The sequence below is a fragment of the Lissotriton helveticus genome, chromosome 3_1 (assembly GCF_964261635.1).
Source record: "Lissotriton helveticus chromosome 3_1, aLisHel1.1, whole genome shotgun sequence".
Classification (NCBI taxonomy): Eukaryota; Metazoa; Chordata; class Amphibia; order Caudata; family Salamandridae; genus Lissotriton; species Lissotriton helveticus.
Genome location: NC_136061.1, coordinates 823,213,335 through 823,231,730, shown reverse-complemented (window position 1 = coordinate 823,231,730; position 18,396 = coordinate 823,213,335).

Sequence of the window (18,396 nt, the reverse complement as noted above, 5' to 3'; positions counted from 1 at the left end):
CAAGGCTGGTTTCTTTCATACCATAAGGTACTTAGGATTCATGTTAGTGAGAATTAATGAGAGTAGACTGTTGCCACTTGAGTAATAATAACTATATGTTCTTGTCGTTTCAGGTATATCCCTTCCCCAGCTGACCCTTCCCTTTCCCTTCCCTGTTCTGTTTATCCCTCGCCTAATGGCTCAAGACCTCTGTGTGTTTATACGAGAGGTCTTGTGACGTTTGGAGGTGGACCCTTATAATCAACAATCGGATTCCGTGGAGCAAATCTGGACAGAATTACACGCCCACGAATTTAGCTCTACCCGATTCGGTTGTGCTTATAATGGCTACTTTGGAAGATGTGCTACAGGCCTTGGTGCTGGTTCAGCAAGAGCTAGCCGCTTCCAAAACTGAAGCAGCAGCTTTGAGGGATAAGGTAGACAGATTGAGTCGAAACCCTTTTGATGCGTCCTCTTCACAAGTACAGGTCACTGTCCCCCCACCCATTCCGTTGGCTAGTCCAGAACGGTATTCTGGCGATCCGACTAAGATGCAGGTGTTTTTAACACAGATAATGCTTCATTTCTCCTGCAAGCCGACCTCTTTTCCAAACCATCACTCAAGGGTGGCTTTTGCCATTTCCTATCTGGTCGGGGATGCTGCCAACTGGGCAGTACCCTTGGTAAGAAATACTGACTCCATTCTATCGGATTGGACAGCCTTCTGTGCTGAATTCGAGAGGGTGTTTGATAGACGTGCCACTACTTTTAGTGCAGACAGAGAGTTGCTCACCCTTAGGCAGGGCAGGAGGGATTTAGTATCTTACTTGACTGACTTCAACAGGTTAGTGGCAGAGACATCATGGCCAGAGGAAAAGAGGATGTCACTTTTCTACCAAGGGTTGAGAGACGGACTAAAGGACATCATAGCACAGATAGACCCTCAGCCGGTTACCTGCACAGATATGATAAACCTCACCTTACGACTAGATGGCAGACAAAGTGAAAGAGGAGGAGAAAGAAGAAGGTGGGACAGGGTTCCTGTTGGGTCCGAGTCTGTCCCCAGGAGGTCTTTGCCTTCCTCTGACTCTAGCTCAGAACCCATGGAGATTGGAGCTGTAAGAGCGCCTTTGTCTAGGGAAGAAAAAGAAAGCCGTAGAGCCCTGGGGTTAAGTCTTTACTGTGGGAAAAAAGGGCATTTTGTTAAAGAGTGCCCCACTAAACCAAAGACTTCTGGGGTATGGAGCAAAAGTAAGAGAATAGCGGTCTCTTTGATTGGTGAGACAGAGGCAGTGACAGGGAACCTTCAGGAAGTCCATAGGGAATCCCAGCCTTTGAAAATTCCTTCGTTAACAGTTCTGGCTTTGAAGGATACGGAGACACATATTGTTCTTCCTATGAGTCTGGAGAGTAAGAGGAGAATTCATCAGGTCAAGGTTATGATTGACTCGGGGGCCACGGGGAATTTTATAGATAGCAGTCTAGTAGCTTCTTTGTCACTGGCCAGAGTTATTAGAGAGACCCCCGAAGAGGTGTTGGCCATGGATGGAAAGCCTCTGATATCGGGTTTCATTACGGAACAGACTGATGTAGCGGAATTGTCTTTCAAAGGACCTGAGGGATGGCACAGAGAGAAACAGACGTTAAACATCATAGTAGCCCCTCAGTATGAGGTCATTCTGGGAATGCCCTGGCTAAGCTACCATAACCCTTTGATCGATTGGAATACGAAAGAGGTCCGGTTTTTGTCGGAGGTATGCAAGGAACATCTGAACACTTCCCAGACACAGACTACGGCAGCCTTCTTTCTTCCGGTGGTGGTGGCTACTGCCGCGGAGAAAAAGGTCATTCTACCCTCCGAATACCAGTGCTTGGAGGACGTCTTTAGTGAAAGCCAGGCAGAACAACTACCCCCACACCGGATGTATGATTGTCGGATAGATCTAGTGGAGGGTGCCACGTTGCCGTCATGTCGTGTCTACGCACTGTCGGTTCCGGAGACGGCGCACCTAAAAGAATACCTTGATCACTATGTTGAGATAGGGTTCATCAGACCCTCTAGATCCCCAGCAGCCTCTCCTTTGTTTTTCATCAAAAAAGCAAATGGAGAATTGAGAGCCTGTGTGGACTATCGGGTATTAAATAAGAACACAGTAAGAAACCGATACCCTTTTCCACTTATTACGGTCTTGTTAGATCAAGTGAGGGATGCCCAGATATACACCCGCTTGGACTTAAGGGGTGCGTACCATCTGGTGCGTGTTAAGGAAGGTGACGAATGGAAAACTGCCTTCAAGACTCGTTACGGATTGTATGAATATACTGTTATGCCGTTTGGGTTGTGTAACGCCCCGGCGACATTTCAGTATTTTCTTAACGATGTCTTGAAGGAGTTTGTGGACGTATGTGCAGTCGTCTACATCGACGACATTCTCATTTACTCAAATAAGACCGAGACCCACCGGCACCAGGTCTCTCAAGTTTTACAGAGGTTGGGGGAAAACGAACTCTATTGTAAGCTGAGAAAGTGCGAATTCAGTGTGACAGAGGTGGAATTCCTGGGGGTGATCCTGAGTCCTACTGGGTTGCAAATGTCAGAGAGAAAAGTGAAGGCTGTCCAAGAGTGGCCGGTCCCATCTAGTGTAAAAGACGTTCAGAGTTTCTTGGGCTTTGCGAACTATTACTGCAGGTTTATTTCACAGTTTTCCTTGGTAGCATCACCTCTGTCAAAGTTGCTCAGAAAAGGAGTAATTTTTCATTGGTCTATAGAAGCGAATAACGCCTTCATGACTCTGAAAGAAGCCTTTACCACCGCCCCGATTTTGGCCCATCCCAAACCAGAACTTCCGTTTGTAGTGGAAGCGGATGCTTCTGACACAGCGATAGGGGCCATCCTGTCACAACGGAACCAGACCACAGGGCACTTACATCCAGAAGCCTACATGTCCAAGAAGCTGTGTCCAGCAGAGACGAACTATACAATAGCTGAGAAAGAGCTGTTAGCTATAAAGAAAGCGTTTCAGGAGTGGCGTCAACATCTGTGGGGTGCGGCGTTCCCGGTCACCGTGTTCTCAGATCACAGAAATCTTCAGTACATGAAGACAGCAAGGAACCTCACTCAGAGACAGATGAGGTGGATGTTGTTTTTCTCTGAATATGATTTCGTGATCACGTATAGGCCTGGGGTGGAGAACAGGAAAGCTGATACCCTGTCCAGACAGTCACATCCTGGCAACGTTCCTGGTACAAAACCCTTAGAGGCGATAGTAGATCCAGGAAAGGTGGTTTGCGTAGTTCAGGCAAACACCTGTTTGGATATGATACGTAACTCAAGATCTCACGATGCATGGGTGTCTTGGGCTACGTTGGGGAGTGGTCGCACTCTGAAGCAAGGGTTACCCTTTCAGGATGGCAAATTATTCTTACCTAGTGTAGCTTTAAGGAAGAAGGCTTTTGAATGGTGTCATGATACCTTGCTGGCAGGTCACTCCGGAGTGACCAAAACGGTTCAGTTATTGCAACACCATTTCTGGTGGGAAACCATCAAGGGAGACGTAATCACATGGGTAGGAATTTGTGAGGAGTGTGCCCGAGCCAAGAATGAGACAGGAAAAAATAAAGGGGCTGCTGATGCCTCTACCCACGCCTAATAGACCTTGGCAGACCATCAGTGTTGACTTTGTTACGGGTCTACCCCCAGATCAAGGCAAGACGGCAATCCTGGTGATAGTTGATAGTCTCACTAAAATGGGACACTTCATTCCCTGTGTGAATCTCCCTACCGCCAGTCAAACAGCACAGTTACTGTTAAGCAATGTGGTTCGTTCGCACGGGATACCTGAGGTGATAGTCTCGGATAGAGGTCCGCAATTCATCGCCAAGTTCTGGAAGGCCTGGTGTAAAGCCATGCAGATCCAGTCGTCTCTCTCCACTAGCTTCCACCCGCAGACTGATGGGCAGACAGAGAGACTGAACCAAACGCTGAAAAAATACCTCAGATGTTATGCTGCTGAAGCTCAGGATTCATGGGTCTCCCTGTTGTGGATGGCCGAAGTGGCATACAACAATGCCTGGCACAGTTCACTGGGGGTTTCTCCTTTCTGCGCCACCTTTGGTTTTGACGCCCGAATTCTCCCCATCAACATCCCAGAAGGGGTGGCTGATCAACCTACTGTTTTGGGGCAAATGCGCAAAATACATGCGGTGCACAAAAGGATCATAGCTCATCTGCAGAAAGCAAAGGTTGCGTGTAATTCTTGCTTGGTTCCGGGCTTTCAGGAGCCGGTCGGAGACGCCGTTCTGCAGCTCGTTGGCTATCTGGATCTCTGCCGTGTCGGATTCCGAAGTGCCCACGCGATCTAGGTAGGATCGGAACTGCTGTATGTGCCTTGGTAAACACGGGCGGGCTTTCCGCTTCGCCGTGTTTGTTTATTCTTCGGAGAGCGGAGCGCAGTGGTTAACAGCCACGCGTTGCCGTTTCACTCTTTGGTCGGAGAGCTGTACACTTCGGGGAGAGCATCAAAGGGATTTCGCTCTATTATGAACTGCTTATTTGGTTTATGGGGTTAACAGTTCGCGGAGTGCAGTGGTGGTCGAAACCACACGCTACCGTGAACTGAAAGTATCCTGCCTTTCTTTGTTTTCTGACTTCCTAAGCGAGGAGGATTACTCGCTACTCTACGCAGCATTTCCGCTGATTTGTGTTGACTACTGCTGGGGACATTGCTATTGTTTATTACCCTTATGACGAGTAGAGCGGAGTGATGTGGTTCTTGCATCCCACGCACTACCGTTTCTACAAATAAGGAACTTGGAGTTTTATCAGAATACCTGAGGATCTTTGATTTCTTGTTCTACTCAGTCAATGTGCTGCTTTAATTACCAGATTCCAGTTTTCATCTCTCTGGCATTCTGTCATGGTATGTTGAGTGCAAGGGGGACGAAGTAGGTGGTCTATGTGTCCTAGAAGGTGTACCTGTTCTTTGACCTATGTTTGTGTTCCTGTAGGTTTCATTGAGTGTCAAGAGGTGATTGCGGTGTTTTTGCCAAGGCTGGTTTCTTTCATACCATAAGGTACTTAGGATTCATGTTAGTGAGAATGAATGAGAGTAGACTGTTGCCACTTGAGTAATAATAAGTATATGTTCTTGTCGTTTCAGGTATATCCCTTCCCCAGCTGACCCTTCCCTTTCCCTTCCCTGTTCTGTTTATCCCTCGCCTAATGGCTCAAGACCTCTGTGTGTTTATACGAGAGGTCTTGTGACGTTTGGAGGTGGACCCTTATAAGCAACAATCGGATTCCGTGGAGCAAATCTGGCAATAACTGCACTTGAGAGAGCCTGCAGAGTACAGCAGATCCCTCAGGAGAAGTGGGCAGCAATCTTGTGGCTCTCCTTTGAAGGTAGAGGCAGAGACAGACTCCTCACAGTTAGTGATGGGGATTCTAGAAACTACCTGGTCCTGAAGAGTGCTCTGATAGATGGGTTAGGCTTAACCACTGAACAGTACAGGTTAATGTTCAGAGAGACCCAGAAGACACAGACTCAGGACTGGTCTGAATTTGTTGAATGTGCCACTAAGGCTCTGGAGGGCTGGTTGCTGGGAAGTAAGGTTAAAGACTATGAAGGATTGTACAATTTGCTTATGAGAGAACAAATTTTAAATAATTATCAGAACCAGCAGTTGCATCAACATTTGGTTGACTCATATCTGACCTCTCCCCAAGAATTGGGAAAGAGGGCAGACAAATGGGTTAGAACCAGAGTTAAGCAAAAGAACCAGAACCAGAACCAGAACCAGGGTGGTGACCAAAAGAAAACAGACCAGAAGGGTGGGGAGCAGAAAGCTAAAGACCAGAAGTCTTCAACAGGGCCCTAAACTAATACTGAGGGTGGGTCCCAAACTTCCAAGAAGAAGAAGAAAGAAGGTCAAAGAAAACCCCGGTGTAGTACTTGTACAAACACCTCTCACTGGACCAGTGAGTGTAAAAAGGGTGGAGCCTCCAACACTGCAGCCCCTAAGGCACCTGCACCCAATAGTACAGTCAGCCGTGTTGGTCCGCAAACTAAGGGGGTAGTATGTATCACCTTGGGAACTGAGGGAGAGTCTGGCCTAGTCAGAACCCCTACACAGGCTGTTCTGATTTGTGATGTGGGCATAGATTTGTCCACTACTTTCAGCCCCAGTAATCTGGGCAAGTACAGGCAGGCGCCTTTGATTAATGAAAAAGTGGCTCAAGCATACAGGGACACATGTGCCAGTGTCACCATGGTGACACCTAGCTTTGTGGACCCTGGACAATACATACCAGGTGATAATTACCTGGTGACCAATGCCAGCAATGTCACTACTACGCATAGTGTGGCACTTGTTAACTCTTCCTGGGGAGGGGTAACCAGCCTAAAAAGAGTTGTGGTTAGTGCTGATCACCCAGTTGAATGATTGTTGGGCAATGACCTGGAGAGCTCTCTATGGTCAGAAGTTGAGTACAGGTCTCATGCAGAGATGTTAGGGATATCATCACATGTCCTTGCTGTGACCAGGTCACAGGCCAAAAAGTGCCTCTCTGAACCTCAGGTCTTGGATCCTGGAACAATGGACCAAGCACCTTCCAAGAAGAAGAACAGGAGGGTAAAGGCTGTGCCTTCCCCACTGCCTACAAGTGAGGATCAGCCTTCACAGGAAGATGATCTTGAGACCCCTGAAGGAACTGTCCCTGAAGAACTTGAACCTGATCAGGTTGAGTTTCTGGGGACAGAGGGACCTTCTAGGGCTGACTTGAGGCAGGCTCAGTTAACCTGTCCTTCTCTTGAACCCCTCAGACAGCAGGCTACTGCTGAGGCTGCTGGGAATGCTCAAGGTACCCATTAAGTGTATTGGGATGATGGGCTCCTTTATTCAGAGGGTAGAGACCCCAAGCCTGGTACAACCAGGAGGTTGGTTATACCTCTGCAATTTAGGGGCTTCCTTCTAACCTTGGCCCATGATATTCCCTTAGCAGGACACCTAGGCCAGAACAAGACTTGGGACAGGCTTGTCCCTCACTTTCACTGGCCTCACATGTCTGAAGATACAAAGGAGTTTTGTCGCTCCTGTGTAACCTGCCAAGCCAGTGGCAAAGCAGGTGGAACAACAAAGGCCCCCCTGATACCACTACCTGTGGTGGGGGTCCCCTTTGAAAGAGTGGGGATTGATATTGTAGGTCCAATGGATCCCCCTACAGCATCTGGGCACAGATTCATACTGGTGGTGGTTGACCATGCCACCAGGTACCCAGAGGCAATTCCCCTTAGGACCACAACAGCTCCTGTTGTGGCCAGGGCCTCACTGGGAGTTTTCTCCAGAGTGGGGTTTCCTAAGGAGGTAGTATCTGATAGAGATGCCAACTTCATGTCAGGATACTTAACAGCTATGTGGAAGGAATGTGGTGTCAACTACAAGTTCACCACTCCTTATCATCCACAATGTAATGGGTTTGTTGAAAGGTTCAACAAGACCCTAAAGGGCATGATCAAAGGATTACCTGAAAAGCTCAGGCGAAGATGGGATATCCTTCTGCCCTGCCTTCTGTTTGCTTACAGAGAGGTCCCACAAAAGGGGGTTGGCTTCAGCCCCTTTGAATTGCTGTTTGGGCACCCTGTAAGAGGACCCCTGTGTTTAGTGAGGGAAGGATGGGAGTTACCTCTCAGAAAACCCAAGCAAGACATAGTGGACTATGTACTTGGTCTCCGCTCCAGGATGGCTGAGTATATGGAGAAGGCATCCAAAAACATTGAGGCCAGCCAAGAATTACAGAAAGCTTGGCATGACCAAAAGGCTGTCTTGACTGAGTACCAGCCTGGACAGAAAGTATGGGTGTTGGAGCCAGTGGCCCCAGCAGCACTCCAAGACAAATGGTCTGGACCCCATACTATCATTGAAATGAAGGGAGAGGTTACCTACTTGGTGGACCTAGGAACTCCCAGGAGCTCCCACAGGGTGCCCCATGTTAACAGACTGAAGGCATATGTTGACAGGGCAGACATGGGCTTGCTCATGGCTACAGATGAGGGGCAGGAGGAAGAGAGTGACCCTCTCCCAGACCTGCTGACTCAGAACCCTGAAGATGGCTCAGTTGATGGTGTGGCCTTAGATGGCAGCCTCACTGAACATCAGCAAAATGACTGTAGACAAGTTTTGCAGTCATATAGACATATGTTCTCATTGACACCCAGTCAGACTAACTGGTGTACCCATGTGGTGGACACTGGTGACAGTCTTCCTGTGAAAAACAAGATTTACAGGCAACCTGACCATGTCAGGGACTGTATAAAGACTGAGGTGCAAAATATGCTGGAATTAGGTGTTATTGAGCCTTCAGAGAGCCCCTGGGCTAGCCCAGTGGTTCTGGTCCCCAAACCTCACACCAAAGATGGCAAGAGAGAGATGAGTGGATTACAGAGGACTCAATGCTGTCACCAGGACAGATGCACACCCAATTCCAAGGGCAGATGAGCTCATAGACAAATTGGCTTCTGCCAAGTATTTGAGCACATTTGACTTGACAGCTGGCTATTGGCAAATCAGGTTAGCTGAGGAGTCTAAAGCCAAAACGGCATTTTCTACCCCAGGTGGGCATTACCAATTTGTGGTGATGCCCTTTGGTTTGAAAAATGCACCTGCCACCTTCCAAAGGTTGGTGAATCAAGTCCTTACTGGGTTGGATGACTTTTGCGCTGCATATCTGGATGATATTGCTGTCTTCAGCTCAACCTGGGAGGATCACCTGGTCCACCTGAAGGAAGTGCTAGAGGCTCTGCAAAAGGCAGGCCTCGCTATCAAGGCCACAAAGTGCCAGATAGGGCAGAGTAAAGTTGTATACTTGGGCCACCTTGTAGGTGGAGGCCAAGTTCAACCACTGGAGAGTAAGATCCAGACCATAAAGGACTGGTCCCCTCCATCTACCCAGACTCAGGTCAGAGCTTTCTTGGGCCTGACTGGGTACTACAAGAAGTTTGTTGAGAACTATGGGTCCATTGTGACTCCTCTTAATGATCTGACATCCAAGACGATGCCCAAAAAGGTTCAGTGGACAGTAAACTGTCAAATGGCATTTGATGACCTGAAGAAGGCCATGTGCTCTGCACCTATCCTGAAGAGTCCTGACTACTCAAGAGAGTTCATTGTCCAAACAGATGCTTCTGAGTTGGGAGTGGGAGCTGTGCTTTCACAACTTAATGTAGATGGTCAAGACCAGCCCATTGCTTTTATTAGCAGAAGGCTGACCCCCAGAGAGAAACGTTGGTCAGCCATTGAGAGGGAGGCCTTTGCTGTGGTGTGGGCCCTGAAGAAGTTGAGACCATACTTGTTTGGCACTCACTTCAAGATTCAGACCGACCATAAGCCCCTCTTATGGCTTAATCAGATGAAGGGTGAAAACCCCAAACTGCTCAGGTGGTCCATTTCCCTACAGGGGATGGACTTTACAGTGGAGCACCGCCCAGGGACTGACCATGGTAATGCAGATGGTCTCTCCAGGTACTTCCACTTAGAACATGAAGACACAACTGGTCAAGGTTAGTCTAATGTCCCTGCATTTGTGGGGGGGGGGTTGTGTAGGAGAGTAGGGTCTGCTATCCTATGGTCACCCCAAATTTTTGCTTTTTTTGCTTCACTGGTTTATGACTTAGTGTGGCTGTGGGCCTGCTAATCAGACCCACAGCCTGCTGTTCTCTCTCTAAATTAATACCAATGCACACCAGGTGCATTATGAATTGGAGCTGGTTCACCTTATTGGCCCCTGTAATAGTGTACCCAGGTACCCAGGGCATAGGTGTTTCCAAGGCCTACCAGGGGCTGCAGCATGTATTGTGCCACCCCTGGCCTGGCCTCCATATTTGACACAACTGGCTGATCACTCAGCTGGGGTAAGTCGGTGTAATCACCCCTTACTTAGGTATAGTATGTCTATATCTAACTTAAAATGGACACATATGTTCCTATCAGCCACTCCTATGGAAGGCCTCATCAATCCTGGAGGCAGAGTGCTTGGAAATATGTGAGATGGTGCTCTAGCATGAGCTGAGCCTGTCTGCAGCTTTTGGAACCACGTCCTTTAGCTGTTCCATGATACTGCCATACCATATACTCTTAAGTGCATTATGAACCTCGCTGTTAAATGCTATTTTTCGTTTGGCTTTATCAAAACATGTCGAGTAAGGTGTCATACGAATTGGAATACTACCCCCTCGCCAGTTCTGGCGACGGGGGTAGCATTCCACCCTTCTAGAGGGACACGACATGTACTTAACCTGAACCCCGGTTAAAAGAAAAATGTTCCACAGCGGATCAAGCAACCAGCATCTCTAATTTCCAACGTCCCTTAAAATATTCAGTCTTGTTGTGCTGACAACCTCCAGAACCTGCTGCGATTCGGTCCCACTGGAATTCCAGATAGAAACTTCGGAGAAGAGTGGAGGCAGCACCAAGCACAAAGTAACACAGGACCAGAATTATGTCAAAAAGTATATTTTTCTTTTTATTTTCGTATTTTCAAAGTGCACAGGACAGCCAACGCGTTTCGCTCCCGTGGGAGCTTCGTCAGGGCAAAGGTACTGGATGGTTAGTCTTGCTGTAGTGCAATAAAGTTGACAAAGGAGCTGGCCATTATGATGATAAAAATGCTGGTACAAAAGATTTCAATATTGGGAATAAAAGTGCAAACAGACGTCACGGCCCGTCAGGTGTATCCTGCCAGTAGCATGAAGAGTTCATTTTCAAATTTTGAATATAAGTGTTCCAGGTATTAGACGTGAGGCGACGTATGTGCAGTCCTTGGTAAGCTGCTGCCACACGTGCTCCACAGCGTCTTCTTGTGGCAAAGGCCCGCGACGTCTCGTCTAATACCTGGAACACTTATATTCAAAATTTGAAAATTAACTCTTCATGCTACTGGCAGGATCCAACTGACGGCCGGTGACGTCTGTTTGCACTTTTATTCCCAATATTGAAATCTTTTGTACCAGCATTTTTATCATCATAATGGCCAGCTCCTTTGTCAACTTTATTGCACTACAGCAAGACTAACCATCCAGTACCTTTGCCCTGACGAAGCTCCCAAGGGAGCGAAACGCGTTGGCTGTCCTGTGCACTTTGAAAATACGAAAATAAAAAGAAAAATATCCTTTTTGACATAATTCTGGTCCTGTGTTACTTTGTGCTTGGTGCTGCCTCCACTCTTCTCTGAACCCCGGTTAAAGTTAAACATGAGCCTCAGCATCACAAAATGGATGCTGCCACCACAGACACAAGTCTGACCTCCTGCTGCTGGGAGTCCTTCCAGCGAGGGAGGCTTGGACAAAGGGTTTCCTGCCTTGGGAGGTGCTAGCACCACCCCAGACAGGATTTTGTGTATTGGATAGGACAGGGCTGAATAGAATGAGATATGCCTGGGGCACACAAGGTGTCCCTGTGCATATGCCAGTTCAAACCGGTGCTGGGGCTCTCCAGCCCCCGTCTTGGCGCTAAGCTGGACAAAGGAAAGGGGGTGTAACCACCCCCCTTCCTGGTCCCACCCAGAGGAGGGACCTAGCAGGTAATCTGGCCCCTAGATTTGGAATAAGAGTAGGAGCTGTGTCCCAAGACTTCAGATCATCCTGAACAAGACTTGAAACTAAGAAGAAAACTGGACTTCGACATTCTGCTGCACAGAAGACTGAAGAGAATCTCCCTTGTGGCCAAGGAGTGACCACCCTGTGAATACAGGCACCAACCAGCAACTCGATGTCTGCTTTGCCGCCACCACCCGCCGGAGCCCGAGCCCAGAGCCCAACAAGACCTGGATTCCCAGACATCTCACAGCCCGATCCACAGTCCCTGAAAAGAAGTGACCCGTGGAGGCATGGAGAGACGTGGGACCGGCCATCTTGAAAGACCCCCGAGAAGCTGACTGCGCAGCACCCAAGGCTCCCTCAACACTGTGCTTTGGGGTTTGAGAAGCCCCATCACCGTGCAGCATTTGCACTGAAGATCAGCCCCCCCAGCATCTCCACGATCTGCGTGGGGCCCTTTTGCACTTTGCCACTCAACGCGTCATCCTGGTCACTTGCCACGTGGCTAGTGGCCATCTTGGCGATGAAATCTACAATCTAAACCACTGGTCTGATTTCTCCAGACTGGCCCTCGCTCCTGTAAAAAGGAGCAGCCCCTCTGACCTTGCTGGTCCGAGAACTAAGCTTTCTTCACTTACTGCGTGGCTTGCATTAGCCAAGGCCTGTTTGCTCCAATCAAGTTGCTGACACCGTCATCAGCTAGAGCCTTTGTGGGACAGCTCGTGTTCGACTCCTGGACATCCTCAACCTCTTCGTGTCTACGTGGCTGCGGAGACAAGCTGCACCTCTTCACCTGTTTGCACCTGACATCGCCTGTTTCCATCCTGGTTCCACGGTAGTCACTGGCTAGTGACTTTGAACATTGTCCCCTCTGCTTTCAGGTCTTCACATCTTCAGATCCATCCTTGGATCCACCGGAACTCTCCTCGATGACCCGCCTGCAGCATCTTCATCTCCAGGCACCATCGACCTGCGTGACGAAACCCAACACTACTTGGCACCTGTGCACCCGCTTCCTGTGGGTGAGGTAACTCAGCAATGCTGAGTACACTGGTACACACCTCTAGTGCCTAGATCTAAAGTTTTGTCCTTCTAGGTCAGTCGGAAGGTTCCTAAAAGAGTAACTTTGTAACTTTTACGCACCATTGACATTGCATTGGTGCATGCGTGCACTTTAAGCACTGCACCCGAGTCCCGGGGGCCTTTCCCGACTTCTGCACTGTTAGTCCTGAACAGCTCCAGCGATTCCCCAGGCCCTAGGCCTATTTCCTTTCCTATTGGTGGTTCTTATACCACTATTTTAGTATATGGTTTAAGTGGCCCCTAGGGCTCATCCATATTGTGCAACTTTTGTGTATTTAAACTGTGTTTTGTTTTAACGCATTTGCTTCTGTGCTCATAAAGAGTATAGGGGATATTTGTAGTAAATAAATATATATATTTTCAATATATATCTGTGTGGTGTCCTTTCATTTGGTATTCAAGGGGACTGTGTATGGTAAAACAGCTTGCTTCACATGCCTTTACAGAGTTTAGCCTAAGACTGCTTTGTCCACGCTACTAGGATAGCTGGTCTATAAGGTTGACTTACAACCAATCATCATAAGGTTGCTTGGCATGGTACAAGGTGATCTAGTGAACATCATATACCAGGCCAACTTCTCACAAACCCCATCCACACGCACATCCGTAAACATCCGACCCGGTGCCCCTCGGGTCCCCAGCAACTCAGACACCCGAAATGCACCAAAAAACATCCAGATCATGCACAGGCAAAACAACGCCACCTCTTCCCCATCATAAGAACAGAAATGCAACTCCCTCAAAACCTTCTCCAACAAGTCAAACGTGACCGCCACACGGGGCAACTCCCCCTACCCATTTCCGCCCTCACCCGCCCCCAACCCTTCAACATTCGACTCAGCAGATCCGCCCTAGCCGGATCAAAACCCAGATACACCCTGCTGGAGAAAGAAATTCCCGCCAATTTGCCAGCAATCGTCATCTGCAACAGCCCCTTATCCATGCAGTCCAACACAAATTGTACCACCCCTCGCTCACACACATCTCTGGGCAATCTCCACACTCCCGTCTCCCCCCCACAAAGGACCCAAACTCATCCCATGCCAACCTGTACGCCCGCCTAGTGGACTCCGCTATCGACCTCTCCACCAATCCAACCACTCTCACTCCCCCCAGGCCCAGATACCCTCCGGCACGTTGGTCTTGCAAGCTTCCGCTCCCGGCGCCAGCTTCCTGAAGCGCTGCCACTGCGAACGAGATAACGCATCCGCAATTTCGTTACTCGCGCCAGGCACATGTTGCGCGCGAAACGGCACATTGAAACGCAGACACAGCAGCATGAAACTTCGCAGCAAGCGCAGCACTCGCAGGTCCCTCGCCATTTGGTTGTTCACCAAGTCCACTACTGTCATATTGTCCACATGAAACAACACCGACCTGTTCCTGAACTCTGGGCCCCACACCAACAATGCAATCAACAAGGGGAAAAACTCCAGAAACGCAATGCTCCTGCCCTGGCGCAGCCAATGAGCTGGCCACTGTTCGGCACACCAGCGGCCGTCCCAGAAGATCCCGAAACCTGCCGCTCCTGCCGCGTCCGAAAAGAGTTGAACCTGCCACACCATCCTGTCCCGCGCAAACTCCAAGGGCACACCATTGAAATCCTCCAGGAACACCAGCCACACTCGCAAGTCCGACCGGACCCCCAGCGTGACCCTAATCCTGTGGTGCGGGAGGGCCGCCCCCCGACATGGCCATGCCGAGCCGTCTACAAAACGTCCTCCCAGCCCTCACAACTCTGCAAGCAAAATTCAACAATCCCAACAAACGCTGCACAGACCTCAACTCAAGCTTCCGGACCTCGATCGCACCTCTCAAAGCTTCCTGCATCTCCGCCACCTTTCGTACCGGTAAACGCGCCTGCCAAGCCACCGAATCCAACTCAATCCCAAGGAATGTCAGGCAACAACTAGGCCCCTCCGTCTTCTCCGGCGCCAACGGCACCCCAAAATCCTGTGCCAACAACTGGAACTGCTGCAAAGCCTCCCCCCATGCGCCAGAGCGACCCGCACCCACAAACAGAAAGTCATGCAAATAGTGGGACACCAGCCGGTGCCCACTGCGGTCCACAAATGCCCACTGCAGAAAGGAGCTGAAAGTCTCTAAGAGCGCGCAGGAAATCGCACAACCCATCGGCAAAACCATGTCCACGAAAAAGGCCCCGCCAAACTGCATGCCCAACAGGGGGAAATCCGCCGGATGAATGGGGAGAAGGCGAAAGGCCGACTTGATGTCACACTTGGCCAACTCAGACCCCCTCCCACAGGACCTCACCAAACCAATGGCATCATCCACCGACGCATACAGCACTCTGGAGTCCTCCTCCGCAATAAAATCATTTACAGACCCTCCTTCCGGCCAGGACAAGTGATGAATCAATCTGAACTCCCCAGGTTCTTTCTTGGGCACCACCCCCAGAGGTGAAACAATGAGTGCCGACATCGGCCAATCTGAAAAAGGACCCGCAATCCTGCCCTCCGAAACCTCCTTCTCTAATTTGCGCGTCACAACCTCCGGCAACTCCTTGGCGGACCGCAAGTTCTCAGCCCAACGTCTCTCCCTCGGCCCCCTGATATCCAATTCGAAAACCTTCCATGAACCCCCAATATTAACGCAACGCCGCTTCCTTATCAGGGTACCGGGAGAGCCATGGACCCATGGCCTCCACCTTAACCGGAGTATGGGCCCTTCGGCCCAGGCTGCCCCCTACCCTTGGCATGTTTCCACTGCTCTGACGGCATAGCCAGCGTGAGGCACTGTGTGACTGTGTGCTGCCCCCCGCACTTTGAGCACTCATGCTTGAACTTACAAGAGGGACGGTTGCAGAAACCTTTATTGAACCCCCAACAGGCCCCAGAAGACACTGGTTTGTACTGCTGCCCCGCTGCCCCTGACCACACAGCCTGGTTCCCCAGTCCACCTGAACTTCCTTGACTACCCGCCCCAGACTGGGCGGGGCGCGACTGAAAAGACCGATAAGTGACCGGGAGACCGCTAGCCGTATGCGTGGAAGCCGCCGCCTGCGTCGAAGACATCCATTGAATCCAGAGTTCCTGGTCCACCTCCCCCCACAGTTTGTCTGGATTAACGCTGACCCTGGCCCTGAACTCCTCGTCGTAGCTCAACCAAGCAAAACACCCGAAGTGTAGCTGTGCCTTCCTGATCACATCCATATACTTGAACAGAGCAATAGCCCGATCCCCGTGCTTCTCGCAATAGATACTCGCGTAAATCAAAAAGGCTGATGTCCAATTCTCCATCGTTACCGGCACCCTCGGCCGCCTGGTCAACTCCCACTCCTCCTCCTTCGACCCCTCCTTCGCCTGAATCTCCCTATGCAGCAGCTTAAACACATCCACATATTCATGCCTCCAAATCTTCCCGCTCGTCTTTTCTGACAAATGAGATCCTAGAGGCATCGCCAACCCCATGTACGGCAATTTCTTCCGGAGCTTCTCAACTCCTTCCTCCTTACCCCCCAGGTCCTCCGCCTTGTCAGTCTGCGCGCTGGCCGTAGTGACCTGCTTCCCCCCATCAGCCATCACCGGCTCCACCCCAACTGGGGACCCCGTCCGCACAGACCCATCCCCCACCCCCACTGACCGGCAGGGCTTCTTCCTTCCCACTTTCACCCCCTCCGTCCAGGCATCCCACCAAGTGCCCTCACCTGACAAGGTTGCAGGAGCGTCCCTCTCCTGTCGCCGTGCTTCCGCCGGCTTCGTGCTCCATTTGTTGGCCCGACTGGCGCCGTCCCGTGCCTCGTGGAAAACACCAACCATGGCAGTTTCCACCCTAGCCTTCCCCATGCTCCCAGTCTCATGCAACTCACCCTCTTCCAATTCATCCTCCTCATCCTCATAGTCCAACCACTCATCCTGAACATCCAGCGGCATCACTTCCTTCACAACTCTCTTAGCACCCTTCCCCTCCAGGCATAAACTCGCACTCCAACATCGCCGGTGCCCGCTCCCTCGATGGAGGGCAGGCCGCCGCGGACCCTCCTGCTTCTACGTCCCGGCGTTTGGAGGCCGTTTTGCGCCCCGCCGGCCCTCCCCGGCCTCTGCCAGCTGTCCCTGCTGGCTTGCTCCCAACCCCCCCGAGCCGTATGCGCTCGGGGAGGCCCCGGTGCCAACAGGTCTCTGATCCATCAAGGCAGTCCCTGAACCTTCCACCCAGACCCACTGCCCTTGGGCCCCTGAGGCCCCCCTGCCTCGACCCCCAGATGACCCCCTGCCACGCGCAGGTGCCTGGGCCCCATCGCCCTTGGGCACCCCACCCGCCTTCACCTCCCTGGCTTCGCATAAGCGCTGCCACTCCCTCTCATATTCAGCAATGACGCGACGCTGGTCATGGGCCCTCTCCTCCTCGGTCATGTGCTCCCACCTGTTGTACATGGAAGACTGCCCGGACTCCACCAGGCCTCCCCGCCTGGGCACGGGTGCCGCAGCACTCCCCGCCGCCTGCCCTGCCCCAACCTGCTGCTGCGCCTTCAGAGGGCCCTTGCCCTTGGAACCCTGCGGCCTGACAACCCCTTTCCGGCCCCCCGAAAGGTCGACCGGCTCCTCAAGATGGTGAACCCCTCCTCCCCCCCAGACTCTCCCCCAGACAGCGTGAGAGCAAAATCCTCTCCAGCCGCCACCTCCCACTCTCCCAGGTCCTCCCCCCCACTGCTCTCACTGCTCTCGTCATACCCTACCAGCTGGCCCATGCTCCCCGACCCCCCGGCCTGTAACGCCAGCGAAACCTGACTCTGCCCGGGCTCCCCGACAGCCCGCTGGGGGCTCTTGCGGCCTATCCCCTCGGCCCCTCCCTCCGCTCCCGGAACCACCTCCCCGGCCTCAATCCTGGCAGGGAGGCTCAGCCACCTCCCCCTTTCTTGGGCGCCTCCTGTTGTTTTTTACCCCTCCCCTTCTTGGGCACACCGTCACGAGCCCCAGAGGGCTCATCCATGCATGCTGCGACAACAGCAGCAACCCCCGCCGACGCTGACCTAGGCGTGCGGGTCATCCCGACCCACGCCTGGTCCAGGACACCGGGCTGGAGGAGGTCATACCTCCCAGCCCGACCAAGCACTAGGAGCGCAGCCCGCACCGCCTCCGCATCGGGCGTTGCCATTACTATTCCTGAGCTCTCGTTCCGTCCGCGAGATGCGTGAGGTTTGGCACCCTCGCACTCGTCCCGTCCGCGAGATGCGTGAGGTTTGGCACCCTCGCGCTCGTCCCGTCCACGAGATGCATGTGCTTCGGCACCTTCGCTCGCTGCACCGGGGCACCAGGGGCGACACGTTGGTATTCCGTCTAAATAGCACCCCGCCTACCTATACACCAAGTAAACTATGCTAATCGTCGCTCCGGGGCACCAGTAGCGACGTCTACACCCCTAAGTCACACTCCGCCTACCTAAATAACACTCTGCCTGCTCTCCCAAAACTGACTTCTTCCCTGAGGCACCGGGGACAGGAAAAGGAAGTCCTTCCCCTCCTGTCCCCCAAAATAGCCTCCTAACCCCTTCCACCCCTGACCTAACCCCCTACCTAACTTCCTGCCTGTCCTAGTCTCGCGCGTACACCCCGGGGAAAAGACTGGTCTGCCGACCTGCTTTCCCCCGGGGGCCGCAATCTTAGCCCCTCGAAACACTGGTCCCCCCACTTCGGCCCGGCTTGCTTGAATCCTGATGGTGCAATGAGCAAGGGACTCATGTCTGAGCATACCCTTCCACACTCATGGTGGCCAAAATAATTACAAAA